Source organism: Neofelis nebulosa, chromosome 18, assembly GCF_028018385.1.
Source record: "Neofelis nebulosa isolate mNeoNeb1 chromosome 18, mNeoNeb1.pri, whole genome shotgun sequence".
NCBI classification, from domain to species: domain Eukaryota; kingdom Metazoa; phylum Chordata; class Mammalia; order Carnivora; family Felidae; genus Neofelis; species Neofelis nebulosa.
Genome location: NC_080799.1, coordinates 7,067,046 through 7,084,492, shown reverse-complemented (window position 1 = coordinate 7,084,492; position 17,447 = coordinate 7,067,046). Strand labels below are relative to the sequence as shown.

Genomic DNA, 17,447 nt, shown 5'->3' with positions numbered 1-17,447 from the left:
GTTTTAAAGAAATACTTGCTGAATTTACAGTGTGGTATTTTTCTGCCCACTCATACAGCACTCAGTACTGCCCTCAGATTAGCCCCAGGGGCTATTTGGAGAAGCTTCAATAAGCTACCCTACCACTTACCAGCTGATCATTTTCAGTAAGTTAATATCTCTCTGCATTTGTGCAATGGGAATAAAAAAAATTTTCCTCACAGAGTTGTCGTGATGATTACGTGAGTTAACATATATGAAGCTCTTGGGGCGCCTGGGTGGCGCAGTCGGTTAAGCGTCCGACTTCAGCCAGGTCACGGTCTCGCGGTCCGTGAGTTCGAGCCCCGCGTCAGGCTCTGGGCTGATGGCTCGGAGCCTGGAGCCTGTTTCCGATTCTGTGTCTCCCTCTCTCTCTGGCCCTCCCCCGTTCATGCTATGTCTCTCTCTGTCCCAAAAATTAAAAAAAACAAAAAAACCAAAAAAAAAACAATATATGAAGCTCTTTAAACAGTGTCTGGCATTCAGTAAGCGGTAGAGGAGTACCTTGTTTTCCACAAACTTAAGAGCTATGACTGTACTTTCCAATTTTCAGCCTGCTTAAAACATTAAGCAACAGAATTCCTGTAACAGTGAAAGCAGCACAGGTTGGAATACCTAAACTCTAGTCTCCCACAAATAAGTTACACATCCCTGAGTGAATTATTCAACCTCTCTGGCACTCGGTATCCTTATCTGTCAAATGGGGGAGGGGAGTAGAAAACTACCTCTGGGGTCCCTCTGAGCTGAAAAACATTCTGACACCCTATCCGATTTAGATAAGATTACCCCCAGCCACCGGTTGTCACCAAGGACAAATACCAACGATTTTCTTACAAAAAGGGCTTGGAGTTACAAGCTCGGTTTATTCCAAAGGCTATTTTCTAAGCAGGTCAGTATCTTTTCCAGAGCATAGTCTTGAAAGTTTAAACAAATGGCACCCTCTCTTCCCTTTTTTGAACAGAGCTTTGAATTTTAAGTTTTGTTAAGCTTCTTAAAAAATTATTTTACTTTATTATTATTTTATTTTAATTTTAATGTTTATTTTTGAGAGAGAGAGCACACACGCAGAGGAGGGACACATAGAGAGGGAGACAGAGGATCTGAAGTGGGCTCTGTGCTGACATCAAAGAGCCCAACGCGGGGCTTGAACTCAGGAAGCTCAAGATCATGACCTGAGCCGAAATCAGATCCTTAACCGACTGAGCCACATAGGCACTCCATATTTTTTTTTTATTTTTTAGAGACACAGGGTAAGAAAATGCGTCTGCACGGTGGAGGGGAATCTTAAGCAGGCTCCACGCTCAGCCTGGAGCCTGATATGGGGCGCGATGCAGGGCTTGATCGCGCGACCCTGGGGTCATGACCTGAGCTAAAATCAAGAGTCAGCTGTTCAACCGAGCCACCCAGGCGCCCTAAATTTTTTAATTTTTTTTTTTTTAACATTTATTTATTTTTGAGAGACAGACCACGAGCAGGAGAGGGGCAGAAAGAGAGACACAGAATCCAAAGCGGGCTCCAGGCTCTGAGCTGTCAGCACAGAGCCCGACATGGGACTCGAACTCACAAATGCAAGATCATGACCTGAGCCGAAGTCAGATGCTTAACCGACTGAGCTACCCAGGTGCCCCTAATTTTTTTTTTAACATGAAAAAGCTCCCTTTAAAAGACAGCCAGCTACCCAAAGAATACCAATACTACTCCAGAATGAAAAGGTAAAATTTAACATAGCACTCACCTGTATTTAGATGCAATATAAAGTTAGAAAAAAAAAAATTAATGTTTAGATCAAGTAGACAATCAGCAAAAGACTATGTGTATTAAGTAGCTAAGACTATGTGTATTAAGTAGCTAGCTTCCTTGTTGGTACTTTAAGACTGGGGAAGACTGCCTGAAATAATGAATGGGTATCTTGCACAGTGATTCAGAGACAATATAAACTTGGAGATATGTTCTGGGGCAAATTATCCTTATGGTTCCCTTTGTAATAAAGCTATTTCTCCACATATGGCCAGCATATATACTAACAGTACTTTGTTGATCTGGTTACAATGAATTCTCCACAATTCAATTCAACAAGTATTTACTGACCACCTCCTATCCGCCTAGCACTGGCCTGTACAATAAATGCTTTCTTTGGTCCCAGGCCATGTAACAGCCACTCTCTAAAATGAAAGTATCTTATTGTGTCCTGGAGGCACAGCAGGAAAGAGAAGGGAGGGGCACAGCTTCAGGCTAAACTGTAGCTCAATTTTTTTCGATTGCACTGGCCAAATCAAGTAATTTCAAAGTGGGAAGGCCTTTTGAGAAAATCGAGTTAATTTTACTGATGACAAAACTGAGAGCTGGAGAAGAGTCCTGTATTAGGTCACTAATACAAGGTCACTCGGGCAACCAGTCTCCCCGATGGCCTGGTGCAATTTCCACAAATTCCCTTCACTCTTCACCCACTCGAAGACAAGCAGAGTTAACTACCCAGAACCGAGGGGGTTGGGGGAACCACGTAATCTTCCGAACAGATCATTTTTAAAAGTCTTCAAAATATTCCATAAGGCAGAAAGAGAAAGTGGGATGTACAAAATCTCTACTAGATCCGAACCACGTCTTTCTCCACTCTAAGCTTCCAATATCCTTTAATCACCGCTCGCGGGTGGAAGTGGGATGAGAAGCAGGTGATCTGGAAACACGTAAGCGGCACCTCAAAACGTGTCCATTACTCGGCCTTCCTCATTTTTCACCTCGAGGTCCTGAAGGACCCCGAAAAAAAAGTCTCTCACTGGAATCAAAGCAAATGGCGACGAAGGACGGGCAGTAAAATCAGACAGGGGTCGGCTCGCTCGCGACCCGGTTCTCAGAAACGTCAAAGGACGATGACGACACTGCGGACTAGGGGCCCGGAAGGGGCCCGCAGACGGCTTCTCCCCAGGGCTCCGGGTACCCCCGGCCACTAGACCCTCACCCCCTCCCCGCCTGGACCCGGGGGCGGGGCGGGACGTCTCCCGGGGGACGGCGCTTCCAACCGTCGGGCCAGGGGCTTGGACTTTCTCCACACTCCCCCGGGCCGCCTGGAGGGACCCCGGGGCCGCAGCTGCAGAGCCCACCCTCACGCACACACCCTGCGGCGCCGCCCGCCCTCCCCAGAGGCCGGCCCCAAGTCTCACCGTGAGCCCCGGGAGCAGCCTGGGGGCGCTGGGCGAGAAAGGGGAGCTGACTCTGGGGCTCAGGCCGGCAGAACGGCGCTGCACACGGACCTAGGCCCTCCCGACGCCTCGACACAGACACAATGAGTCACAAAGACAGGAAGTGTGTCAGCATCTCGCCTTCCGGGACTGCGCTGCGCTTCCGGGTCCTCTCTAGGAGCGCAGGAGGAATTTGCATCTCGATTCCCGAATCGCTGGATCCCGCTCCTGCCTTCGGTGCTCAAGCCTCCAGTCTTAAGGTTACCGCGCTCGGCGGGTGCGCCGGGAGTTAATTCAGGGAATGGACCGGAGGCGGGGTTCAGGTTTACGAGACACAAATGGCCCAGCTCAGACACCAGTCCATATGATAATTCGATTTCTCTCCTGCCCTTTCCATTTCGGGCAGTCATTGTAGTAATTATAGTTCTTATCAAGCACTAATAATTCTTAGTAATTGTATGTCTGTGGCCAAGGAATTGAAACAGGGGTATGTAAACAGAGGAAGATCAAAGTGAAGCCAGGGGTGGCTGGTTTCATAAAACTGCCATGGTAGCTTCTCTCTGACCCTGGAGATGACAGTCAATTAAGTGCGTGGGGTTTTCCAATATTTGACCTGTGCACAAAGGACGTATTTCCATAATTAAAGTAGTTACAAGATTCTGTGTTTTACTCATGTGGCATATGGTATTACAGCAGTTTAAGGGGAGTTTTCAGAGTAATAACAGACACTTTTGCCTTTAGGGTACTTTCACAACCTACGATAATTCTCACTTCACCTTTAGCTGGGAAAGTCAACCTTGCTCTGCCTTCTGTGTAAGGGTGACCACAGGCTTTAATGGTTGTAACTTTATTCTATATTCCAAGTCAGGTTCATGACAGAGACTGAACTTAGTAGTGGTTGCACGACTCCTATTGCTTGGGAGAGATTACTTAAAAGAAAAACAAACAAAAAACAAAAACAAAAAAACTTGATCGGGCGCCTGGGTGGCTGAGTGGATTAAGCATCTAATTCTTGATTTTGGCTCGGGTCGTGATTTCATGGTGGTGAGGTGAGATCCAGCCCGGTCTCCAGCTCCCACCTCAGCATGGAGCCTGCTTAGGATTCTCTCTCTCTCTCCTCTCTCTGCCCCTCCTCCACTCATTCTCTCTGTCTCAACAAAACAAAACAAAACAAAACAAAACCCGTGAAAACTAAGAGGCATACAGTATCATTAAATGAAAATTGGAAAGTGGAGGGAAAAAAAATCACTTGTAATCCCTCTACCCTAACAAGAATGTGATGGCTTTAATTTATCCCTTTCCTCTCTGCTTTCATACATATCATATCTTTTTTATTTATTATTATTTTTAAAGTTTATTGATTTATTTTGAGAGAGAGAGAGAGTGAGCTCGTGCATGGGGAAGTGACAGAGAGAGAGAGAGAGAGCTCGTGCATGGGGGAATGACAGAGAGAGAGAGAGAGAGAGCTCGTGCATGGGGGAGTGACAGAGAGAGAGACAGAGAGAGAGAATCCTAAGCAGGCCCTGTGCTGTCAGCACAGATCCTGACTTGGGACTCCATCTCATGACTCTGGGATCATGACCTGAACAGAAATCAAGAGCTGGATCAACTAAACCACCCAGGTACACCTTTTTCATTTATTATTTTAAACATCGTTCAGAACTACAGTTGTATTGGATAGGTGACTGGGAAGCCTGAAGTACCTGCCACATTAATGCTGTGTAACCACTTTTTGCACCAGAATTGAATGGATCAGGTCTGGCATGTGATGGAAGCTGAGCTTGGATATACTCTGACCACTGGAACTATGGAGGCAGCCCGGCCTCAGAGTTCTAATGGAACAGTAGGGAAGTAAAGCATTGGATTCCCTTTCTTGGGGGAGTTTAAATGGGAGATACATATTGAAACAATCGGAAAGGAGGGCAAGGGGTACCTGACTGGCTCAGTCGAAACAGCATGTGACTCTTGATCTCAGAGTCATATGTTCGAGTCCTATGTTAGATGTAGAGATTACTAAAGAAAATAAACTTAAAAAAATGCTGCGAGTGTAGCACAGTGTTCACTTAAAAAAAAAAAAATCAGCACAAGAAGAAATCAGTAAGCCGAAGCCATTAGGTGATAGAAGCATAGAAGACATGAGTAAACAGAGGTTTGAATAGAGAGAAAAACTGAGTCATGGAAACAAAGACAATGAGGGGCTGGTGCACCCATGGCAGAGCTCACAGAGGAGGGCCATCTAGTGCTGAGGGTCCACAGCAGAATGAGGTGACAATCTGAGTAACTTTCAGGCCCCAAACAACATTTTGTCTTTGAGATTGCTCGACTTTGCTGCAGAGGTCAGTGCACCCGGTGGCCCTACGTCTCCATGTGTCCTTACAATAAATCCTTTGCCAACAAAAGAACCCAACTTTGTTTCTTGCCACCTGGAATAGCCCAGTCTGATTGATGTGAAATCATGTGTACCATTTACTTTTTTAAAATCTTTTTTATTAGGTAATCTCTATGCCCAACATGGGGCTCAAACTCACAAGCCGGAGATCGAGAGTTGCCATGTTCTACCAACTGAGCCAGCTAGGCGCCCCTCATGTGTACTATTTAAAAACACTTAATATCATATCATTAACATTTCACATTTTGCCTCACAGAATGGATAATTATCATTTAATAGCTATATAGTATTCCATTGAGCAACTGTACCATTAATTATTTAGAATTCTTCTATTTCTAGGGGCGTCTGACTGGCTTAGTCAGTAGAACCTGTAACTCTTGATCTCGGGTGTAGGTCTTACTTTAAAAAAAAATGGGGCACCTGGGTGGCTCGGTCTGTTAAGTGTCCAACTCTTGAGTTTGGCTCAGGTCATGCTCTCATGGTTTGCGAGTTTGAGCCCTGTGTCGTGCTCTGCACTGAGGGTGCGAAGCCTGCTTGGGATTCTGTCTCCCTCTCTCTCTGCCCCTCCCTGGCTTGCTCTCTATCTCTCTCTCTCTCTCAAAATAAACTTTAAAGAAATAATAAAAAATTAAAAAAAAAGAATTTCTCTATTTCTAGACATGTAGAATACTTCTAATGTCTTGCTAGTCGAAGAAACATTTGAATGAAGATTTTTATGCAAATGTCTTTTGAATTATTTAATTACGACGGGCTCTTACAAGTGGGTTTACTGAGTTAATAGGTATGAACTTTAAAAATATATCTATTACCATATTTTTTCCCCAAAGAGATTTAATTCTTATCTTTGTTCTGCAGCTAAGTTACTTACACCAGAAGGATGACAAATGCCCTTCTATTGACCATGCTTAATTTATTGGGCCGCACCACAGACTTATGGCAGACTTTATTTATAGCCATTTATCACCTATTATGTATCAAGTATTATGCTTGATTTTGGAGGATATAAAAGTGACATTGAGCTGGTCTTCAAGAATTTTTCAAGAAGTCCGGTAGGAGACACTAGACTTAAGGTGTGGGTCACCAAAATACAAAGTGAAAAGGTGCATAAATCCAGAGGCACATAAACACATTTTTCTGGCCTGATTGCAGGTTTCTCAGGGAAGCAGGAAGGGGTCCGTCTTCTGCAGAGAGGTCCCTCTCTGCTAGTAGAAGAGGGAGTTGTCTCAAACCTGCTCTGAGGTCAGCTCTGTTGCCACCCCCCCCCCCCCACCTCTTCTGCCCCTAAGTGCCACTGCCTGCTGGGTCCTCTGGCCTGGAACAGCCTCTTGTTCAGTTTCCAGACCTACGAAAGGTCCATGACACATAAAATCGTTGTGCACAATAGATTTAACCTTCAGTTTCTGAATAAATGAAGGAGATTATAACAGTGCAGACTGGAATCAACTCAAGGTGAATATTTAACATTTTCAGTCATCTCAGCCATTAGGGATTATTCCCCAGCCAGCTCTCTAATGCTTATCCCCACTTGAAGTTCTCTGCTTTGTCCAGAATCTTCTTTTCATCCCCTTTCTTCTAGGATCCTAACAATCTCTCAGAGTTTTTATTCCGTTGAGCATCGACTTCTCTTTATGTATGTCAATCCTCCCCACCTCAATCCCCCCCCACCAGTGCCCACAAGTACTTCTGATAAATATTTGCTATTCAAATAATGGATTGCACTGTGAGAATGCAGGTTTCACTGAGAGAAACCTTCCAGAAGCACCTGTCAGATGTGTGTGATTATGGGAGTGATGCAGACAGGTTTGTGGATAAGAGAAAAACCTTTCTCCTTCCCAAAGATATGGAAAACATTTCCCAGAAGCCACACAGAATTGAGATGTCAGAGATGCAAAAAAGACTGGGCTGCCTTCTCTCGTGTTAGAAAATCTCATAATTCTGCCCCCACCCCCATTCCCAGCAGACTTTCACATCTCTTCAGCTAGAAAGAGAATCACATAGCCACGCCAAGAACCATCAGAGCTTAGAGGATGGAACTAGCCAACCATGATTGGCTAAGATGTATGAAGATTCACTACCTGGGGCATGGTATCTGTGAGCTGTATGGAAGGTAAGAACCTGAGCAAAAGTAGCCAACAGCGAGAAAAATAGGACAGCTGATCTCCTTAGGGCAGAACGGGCAGAAATTTGAGTACTGACCAACAGGTTCTGCCCCACTGGACATGAACCTTAAATATCTAGGACACTCTTCTCTGAGACATTGTTTAATCCATGGGATGACTGAAGAATCTGGTGAACTCCAGGGCACCTGGGTGGCTCAGTGGGTTAAGTGTCTGACTTCGGCTCAGGTCATGATCTCGTGGTTCATGGGTTTGAGCCCCATGTCAGGCTCTGTGCTGACAGCTCAGAGCCTGGAGTCTGCTTTGGATTCTGTCTCTCTCTCTGTCTGCCTCTCCCCTGTTCATTCTCTCTCTCTCTCTCGCTCTCTCTCAGAAATAAACATTAAAAAAAAAAAAGAATCTGCTGAATTCCTCTTAAGCTTCACCAGATACCAGGCATAGTGTACTTATTCAACGTGTACAAATTAGAGTCAAATGGAGCTGAGTTCAAGTCTCAACTCCACCATTAACTAGTTATGTGTTTGGGGCTTCTTAATAACCTATCTCTAAGCTTTCAGTTTCTTCATCTGTAAAATGATGATAGTTAATAACTGATAATTATTGATTGATAATAACTGGTAGCTGATAATGGTGATACTAACCTCATAACGTCTCTGTGGGAGGTAAGTGTCTGATAGCAAAGCATTTGGCACACAGTGAACACTCAATGCATGTTGCTTATCCTGATTACTGTTATTTTTATCTTTTTTTATTTTTATTTTTGAGAGAGAGAGAGACAGACAGACAGAGCATGAGTGGGGGAAGGCAGAGGGAGAGAGGGAGACGCAGAATCTGAAGCAGGCTCCAGTCTCTGAGCTATCAGAGCCCAATGCGGGGTTCAAACCCACAAACCATGAGATCATGACCTGAGCCAAGTTCGGACCCTTAACCGACTAAGCCACCCAAGCACCCCATATTGTTCTTTTAATCATAATCTTAACTGGAAGAGGGAATAATGGCACTTACATCAGTATGGGGGAAAAGAGACAAGTAAATAATCCAAGAAGACCCTTTCCCAGTGGCACTATGGGAAAGGCAAAACATCTTTGTTCATGATCATTGAAGACCTCTCTGATTATTTCCTAAGGACAGATTCCAAGAAATGAGAGTTGCCAGGCCCACAAATAGTCAGAGGGTCTACATGAAATAGTGCTGGTGACCCTAAGTTTGCTGTTGGCAAGTGACCTCAGCTAATGAGATCAGATGACATCCGTACAAGGGTTTTGAAAGAACTCCAAGTACCACTAAATGTAATGATTTACTATTACAAAGCAATACCGTACCTAAGGCCTGGCAGGCTGCCCTGAACAAATAAAAGTTTCTGAAGAGCTCTCCAGAAACTGTGGGCTCCCAAGGTTGACTTCTGTGATGTGAAAGCTGGTGGGGTTAAGACTAATGGGGGGCATCCCTAACAGGCTGCTGACACTAGGCACTAGGGCCCTTGGGGGTGTTCCCTCAAATGAAAGTCTAGTGACATCCTGTCGTGAGCTCCTCAGGGTTGTCCCTGTGGGGGCCAGGTGTGCCCTGGGTTTATAGTGAGAATCTGTTTGATTGAGTTTTATACCCAGGAATATTAATACATTGGGGTCACTATAAACTAGATTTAGCTAGCGGGATGCCTGGCTGGCTCAGTTGGTGGAGCACCCAACTTTTGATCTTGGGGTTGTACGTTTGAGCCCCACACTGGGTGTGGAGATTACTTAAAAATAAAATCTTAAAAAAAAAAGATTAAAAAATTTTTAGCTAGGGGCGCCTGGGTGGCTCAGTCGGTTAAGCGTCCGACTTCAGCTCAGGTCACGATCTCGCGGTCTGCGAGTTCGAGCCCCGCGTCGGGCTCTGGGCTGATGGCTCAGAGCCTGGAGCCTGCTTCCAATTCTGTGTTTCCCTCTCTCTCTGCCCCTCCCCCATTCATGCTGTGTCTCTCTCTGTCTCAAAAATAAATAAACGTTAAAAAAAAATTTTTTTTAGCTAGAGATCTTTTGGGTCACCCAGATAGTGTGATTTCAGGTACCAAATCTTTGTGAGGGTGGCATTGTGCTGAGGAATTTTCCAAGGCCCAAATAGCCACATATCCCCATGGTTTTCTTCTTTGGTGTGGATTTTACTCTTTTTTTTTTTTTTAAACATTTTATTTTACTTTTTGAGAGACAGAAAGAGACAGAGCATGAGCAGGGAAGGGGCAGAGAGAGAGGGAGACACAGAATCCAAAGCAGGCTCCAGGTTCTGAGCTGTCAGCACGGAGCCTGACGCGGGGCTGGAACCCACGAACCAGGAGATCATGACCTGAGCTGAAGTCCGATGCTCAACCGACTGAGCCACCCAGGTGCCTCGATTCACCTTTCAGGGTGTTGTCCTTAGAGGTTCCTAGCTTTAGGCAGAAGGCTCAGGTCCCTGGTTTTGTCTCCTATCCCCCTGGTGTGTCACCTGTTAAAACCCATGTTCTGGGCACCAGAGATGAGCAGACACTCTAGGGAAAAGTCACTCTACAGTGTGCTTATCCCTCTGGATTGCTGCTTTCTGTCATTTTTTTCTGGCCTCCAAGGGATTCCCTTACTTTCCCACCAGCCCATTCACACGTTAGTAGAAGATGCTTTTTTGCATGGAACCCATCATTTGTCAGTGTGCTATATGGGGAGGGTTTCTCTGCTCATCTTGGCTGCCATATGGCCAGAAGGGGAAGTCCAGGAGGATGTATATTTAAGACTTGCAAGTCTGAAAAATTATAGATGGCGTGCCTGGAGTAAAACAGGGTTGATGATTACATCTCGGAACACTAAAATGAAGAGGCTCGAGCAGGGTACAAAGGAAAAATACCTGGAGATTCTGCTTTTATAGAGAAGATAGTGTGTTTATGGATCTTATTCCAAGGGGACAAGCCCTCCGTGAGTGCTTGCAAAATGAATGGGAGGCAGGTAAGGGCAGAATCGGATGGGGTTTTTAGTTGGTTGAATAACCAGACCCAAGTTATATCGGCAAATTCACAGCAACTTAAATCAATGTTTTATTTATTTCGAGAGAGAGAGAGAGAGAGTGCTAGTGGGGGAGGGGAAGAAGGCGAGGGGGGCCCAGAATCTGAAGCAGGCTCCAGACTCTGAGCCAGCAGCACAGAGCCTGACACGGGGCTCAAACTCGTGAACCATGAGATCATGACCCGAACTGAAGCTGGATGCTTAACCGACTGAGCCACCCAGGCGCCCCTTACAAATTCACAGCAACTTTGAATGCACCCTCCAGAGCACCTACCACTGGGTTCCGCCCTGTTTCCTATTTAACGGGATCCTCTTATATATGCTTTATACGAACTGTTTCCTGTTTACCAATGTTATATATAGGAATGTTGGTGACAGAAAGTTAGATTTGTGTATGACCGAGGCTAACAGTGTTAACTTGCGTGTTGAAGGTGGAAAAGCAAGCCCTACACCCACACCCCAAATAGGGAATGGGTGAGTTAAAATCTAACAGAGCCAAATGTTCTGCATCCAGATGGAAAAGTCTACAACACATCCCTGTGGCCACCATCCAAGATGGAACATCAGCCTGGAAAAAATAAGTCAGAAAGGACTGGATGTGGAAGATGTGGCTTTTTGACAGCAATAGTGGTGAACAAGGCTCGGGGCTCTCCATGGACTGTAAACTCCAAATGAGCCAAGAATGTGGTTCCGTAACAGTTGAGCAGCTCTTGGGCTCCGTGGACAGCAGCACAGAGTCCGAACATGAAGTGAGAGGTCCACATGAAGTGGACCATGAAGTGACCTACCTCCACAATGGTCAGGCTACCTGGGTGCAGGGCCTTGCCTTCTGGGCACCAGAACAAGCCAGAGTGCAGGGCAGGAGGGTTAGCAACACAGGAAAGGGGCAATGGAAGCTTCTCCCCTAGGGTTCTGCCAGAAGTTCAAGGTTGGCTTAGGCTGAATGGGGAGCCTCTGAGGGAGACTGGGTTAGTCTGCTGGGGTGCCATGACAAAGTACCATGGGTAGGTGTGGGGGTGTCTGGGTCTCAGTCGGTTAAGCATCCAACTTTGGCTCAGGTCATGATCTCACGGTTCTATGGGCTCAAGCCCCACATCAGGCTCTGTGCTGACAGCTCGGAGTCTGGGACCTGCTTCGGATTCTGTGTCTCCCTCTCTCTCTGCCCCTCCCCCACTCGTGCTCTGTCTCTCTCTTTCTCAAAAATAAATAAATAAACAGTAAACAAAACAAGACAAAACAAAACACCACAAAGTACCATGAACTGGGCAGCTTCAACAACAGACATGCATCATATAAAGTCTGGAGACTAGAAATCCAAGATCAAGGTGTCAACAGGATTCATTCCTTGGCTTATAGATGCCTGTCTTCTGTCTTTCCTGTCCATCTGTCTTCACATGGCCTTCCCTTGTGTGTCTGTGTCCCAATGTCCTCTTCTTTCTTTCTTTCTTTTTTAATTTTTTAATGTTTATTTGTTTCTGAGAGGGAGAGAGCGGGAGAGGGGCAGAGAGAGAGGGAGACACAGAATCCGAAGCAGGCTCCAGGCTCTGAGGAAACGTTCAGCACAGAGCCTGAAACAGGGCTTGAACCCACGAACCATGAGATCACGACCTGAGCTGAAGTCAGATGCTCAAATGACTGAGCCACCCAGGCACCCCCTAATGTCCTCTTCTTTTAAGGAGCCCAGTCCTATTGGATTAGGGCTCACCCAGTGAATTTTTTTTTTTTTTTTTTTTAGATTTTATTTTTAACTAATCTCTACACCCAGGGGCACCTGGGTGGCCCAGTCGGTTAAGTGTCCAACTTCAGCTCAGGTCATGATCTCATGGCTTGTGAATCAAGCCCTGCATCAGGCTTACTGCTTTCAGCACAGAGCCTGCTTCATGCTTCAGATCGTCTGTCCCTTCTTTCTCTGCCCCTCCCCTGCTGGTTCTCTCTCTCTCTCTCTCTCTCAAAATAAATAAATAAACTTAAAAAAAAGTAATAGTAATCTCAAACTTACAACCCCAACACCAAGAGTCACACACTCCATCAACTGAGCCAGCCCCTGTCCTTAAGTAATCTTTGAGATATAATTGACATAGGACATTATATTAGTTTCAGGTGTGCAACATAATGATTTGATATAGGTATATATTGCAATGTGATCACACTAATAAGCCTGTCTAACATCTGTCACCATAGTTACAATTTTTTTTTCTTGTGATGAGAACTTTTAAGATCTACTTTCTCAGCACCTTTGAAATAGTCAGTATAGTGCAATTATAGTTGCCATGCTGTCCATCATGTCCCCATGACTTATGGGGACATAAGTACCATTGATCCCCTTCACCCATTTTGCTCAACCCCCTGCTTTGCCCCTCTCTGGCAACCACCAATCTGTTCTCTGTACTTATGAACTTCCCACCCCCTAGATTCCACACAGAAGTGAGATCATACATATGCTACTTGTCTTTCTCTGTCTGATTTATTTCACTTAGTATAATGCCCCCGAGGTTCATCCATGTTGTCCCAAATGGCAAGATTTCATTCTTTTTAATGCCTGAATAGTATTCCACTGTGTCTATCTGTCTGCCTGTCTCTCTCTCATCACATTTTCTTTATCCATTCATCCACCTGTGGACACTTAAGTTATTTCCATGTCTTGGTTATTGTAAATAATGTTGAAATGAATATGGGGGTGTAGATATCTTTTAGAGTTAGTTTTAAATTTTAAACATAGGGATTCTTGTCTTTATGCTTAAAACAGTGGTTGAATTGTAGCAAGGTGACTAGAGGGAGGAGGAAGTCAAGTCCAGCTTGGTTCTGCTCAGCTGGGACCATTGATGATCCTCCTACAAGTGAACTCCCCCCCTGTTTACAGGCCTATTCATATCAGGGAAGGATATGATCACTGGATCTCAGCAGAGATCACACTGGAAGGTCACTATAGGATTCAGATGGCCTTGGTTCTAACCTTGTGTGTACTATGCACTCTCAGTCTAGTTATGTAACCTCTTGGGGCTTCAGTTTCTCTGTAAAACTGGGATTAATTATAACAGCATCTACTCCATCAGGTGGTCAAGAGGCTCTAGTTGAGTTGACTGGTATAAAGCCACTGGTGAGGTGCCTGGCATGCCATGAACTATTGTGGTTAACTAGTAATGCCATTGTTACGGTGATTATATATTTGGACTCACTCACATGGGACACAAGATGAGTTCAGGGCTCTGGGCTGTTGAATGATCCTTGGACTAGGCTGCACGTGTAGGCCCACCTGCCAGCTCTTTCCTGCCTGTATGTCAGTGCCCAGGCATCTCTGTCTACATACAGCACACAAAGGTGCCAGGGATATATAGGAGAGCTCGGTACAACTCCAGTGGCTCTGACAGGCATCCAGCCAGGACAGGGTGGCCTTCCTCACCCTTTAAGAACCAAAGTCAAGAAGACAGTGATACCACTGGGCTGTGTTCCCGGGTCTTGCTTTCATTCGCCCAATTCATATGCAAATTTTGCATGACCTTCTTTGAAATTCCGGGACTCAACCATACAACATGTTACTAAGACTTCTCTGATCATTGGAGTGTCAATCACTGGCAAATTGAGAGTCATTTATAGCAGTGCCTCCCCCAGATTACCTTTGGTAAAGGCCAAATGGCAGAGGAGAGAGATATATGGCACAGAGATGGATCTCAGAGCTGGGCCAGAACCTGGGGAGCAGCTGAACTAACCCCAGAGCTTCCTCTAAACATCTGAGTAGTGTGTAAAGGAGGAGGATCCTCATCGCTGCAAGAGAATTGCAGCGTAAAGAAACACATTGTGGATGTATAGACACGTCCAGGCAGCACGGGGTGGCTGGCCATGGAGTGAACTGTCATTCATAACCACATGGTCCTTAAGCTTCCAGTTCCAGGAGTCACAGTCTGATTTCAACAATCGATGATAGGCACTGAATGTCAAGAGAGGATAAGGAAGGACACAGTAGAGGGCTAATTGGAATTTCTAGAAGACTTTGCAATAGGAAGAACACTTGAAAACTTACAAATAGCATTTTATCAGGAAAGTAAGGAAAGGCAGGTTGGTTGAAAGAATGATGGCAGGCAGACTTCAGATGCCTTGGACACGAAGACCAAAAGAAAACCAAACAGTTTACGCAGTTTAGGCAGGAGATGAACGGAGATCTGGTGGGGAGGGGGAGCTAACTTCAGAATGGGGCTCTGTGTGAAAGTATGTCAGCATGTACGTATGCAAGAGTACTTTGCTGCAAAACACAGCAACACATTGGTCATTATAGAAGGGTGGTCACTGAAGGATAGATCGGCAAGAAGAGAGAAGAGCCAGGATTTGATCGTGGCAGGAAAGAAAAGACCAGGAGTTGAGTGTGGTGGCCCCGTCAGTTGCAGGAGCTGGCTAAGGGTTATTGGAAACAGAGCTGAGAAGTTTTAATCAGTCACACAGGTCACAGCAATTTGCATTGGGCAGGACTTAAGGGACAGAGGTGAAGAGAGAAAGGGGGAAGCTGAGCATGACGCCCACTTGGGTGGTTGGTGTTTGGGGTTATCAAAGGGAGGCTAATGAGCTAGGAAGGAGCATGGAGGATGGTAGGTGGAACCCAGGCAGCGGCTTCAGGGAGACACATTGCCCGTTTGGATGCAGCAAGCCACAGCCCAAGAGGAGACGGCGGTGAAGGAGCTTGGAGGAAAGTTTCAGTGATTCTGTAACTCCCTCCCTTGCCTCCATGACTTCACTGGTGGCAGTACAGTGTGTATGTTACACATGACTTCACGCAGTTGGTCCCCAGCCTCTCTATTCACTGGAGCCCAGCGAATGCCCCATCGGGGATACCCAGGGACCGGTCCATGGTCCCTGCATAGTACCCTTGAGGCTCAGCGCCTCATCCCCTGTGGTTTCTGCCACGTCACTGAGATGCAAGGCTGTCTCCCAGAAGCCGCTGTGGTGAGGTGGTTACATGTTGGAATAAGCTCTCTGTGTATCTCTCTTTACAGACAGATGGGGAGGTAAGGGGACTCCATGAAAAAAGAACATGCAAACTGGAGTCACTTGGCTTCTGCCTCTTACTGGGTGTGTGGTTTTGTGCAAGCAACTTGACCTTTCAAACCGTCTACTCCTTATCTGTGAAATAGGGATGATTCTGGCCATGGCTACCCACTCCGCTGTCTTGAGGATCATGCAGACTGGTAGATATGACAAGCTTTATCAATTATTATTATTTTTTTAAATTTTTTTAACATTTATTTATTTTTGAGACAGAAGAGACAGAGCATGAATGGGGGAGGGTCAGAGAGAGAGGGAGACACAGAATCCGAAACAGGCTCCAGGCTCCGATCGGTCAGCACAGAGCCCGATGCGGGGCTCAAACTCACAGACCGCGAGATCATGACCTGAGCTGAAGTCGGATGCTTAACCGACTGAGCCACCCAGGCGCCCCTCAATTATTTTTTTAAATTTATTTTTTAAGTGATCTCTACACCCAACATAGGGCTCAAACTCACAACCCCAAGATTAAGAGTTGCATGCTGTATCAACTGAGGCACCCCTGGCAATGCTTTTTAAACCACAATGTACCTAATAAGTGGCAAACCTCACCATTCTTTAAATGCTGAAAACTGCATTTCTCCCTACCTTGCAAACTATAGCTGGGGGAAAGATCCTGGACAATTTATTTGGTGTGGGTCTGGATTAAAGGAAAACAAAAATAACAGTATTTTTTTTTAAACAGTTTTTTTTTTTTCCAAATTGTCCACATTCACTCTGAAAGAAGAGACACTCATCCCAGCAAGCTCACTGTCAGGGGCTGCCTCCCCAGAGGCCCTGAAACACAGACAGTGCCTGACCTGCAAATGCTCTCCTGCTCAGCCAGAGAACAGCCAGATGGCTATTGCCACCTCCCTTCCTGTGCAAACACCTCTCACCCAGCCGAGTAAACAGGCCTCCCTGGGTAAAGAGGTGCCTCCATGCTGCTTCTGTGTGGTGTAGCCCAGAAACAGGGAGGCTGATCCACAGGCTTGGGCTGTGTTTTCAGTCAGGGCCCCCAAGCCACAGGGTCATCTGTCTTGGCTCCTTCTCTGTGTAAACAGGGCTGGCAGCCCATGTGGTTTGAGTATAGCCAGGGCCCTCCTCTCACTCCTCCCAGTGCAAACAAATTACAAAGAATCTTTGTAACTGTCCAGTGGAGTGGCTCAGCCCAGAGGAAGGGAGCCTGCGCTGGGAGGGGGCCAGGGTGGAGCCGGGGGTGCTGGGGGAGGCCCAGGGGCGGTGCCCACAACATCCCCTGTGCCATTTGATGGCACAGCTTTGCTGTGTCTAACCCCCCGAGGAGAGGGTCTGTCACCTGCAGCACAAACCCGGGGGCTGAAATTAAGGGAGGCAACAGAGCTAATATCCCCCAGCCCCAACACCTTCCCTACTGTAGCATTTCAGGTGTGGTTAAAAAAAAAAAGGACTGAGCCTGGGCGGGTTCAGTCTTGATTTCAATTCAGGTCATGATCTCACAGTTGGTGAGTTCAAGCCCCTCCTTGGGCACCACACTGACAGTGCAGGGCCTGCTTGGGATTTTCTTTCTCTTTCTCTCTCTGCCCCTCTTGTATTCACTCTTGCTCTCTCAAAATAAATAAATAAATAAATAAATAAATAACTTAAAAAAAAAATAAAAAGGACTAAGCCCCCCTCTTAAAGCAGTGCAGGATGGGGGTGGCTCAGTGGATTGAGCCTTTGACTCTTGATTTCAGCTCAGAGGTTCTCA

At 45.9% G+C, this 17,447-nt stretch overlaps 1 protein-coding gene and 1 long non-coding RNA gene across 2 annotated transcripts in view; one reads left to right on the top strand and one right to left on the bottom strand.

Annotated features, from left to right (window-relative positions):
- Window positions 1-3,746, bottom strand: part of ZKSCAN1 (zinc finger with KRAB and SCAN domains 1) — a 67,575-nt gene extending 63,829 nt beyond the window's left edge. The window contains exon 1 of the mRNA XM_058711886.1: window positions 3,177-3,746. The gene's annotated coding sequence lies outside the window, so the exon portion shown is untranslated. The remainder of the gene's footprint in view (window positions 1-3,176) is intronic.
- Window positions 3,747-6,879: 3,133 nt separating this feature from the next.
- LOC131500911 (uncharacterized) overlaps window positions 6,880-17,447 on the top strand; it is a 29,080-nt gene continuing 18,512 nt past the window's right edge. The window contains exon 1 of the long non-coding RNA XR_009256525.1: window positions 6,880-7,690. This is a non-coding gene — a long non-coding RNA (uncharacterized LOC131500911). The remainder of the gene's footprint in view (window positions 7,691-17,447) is intronic.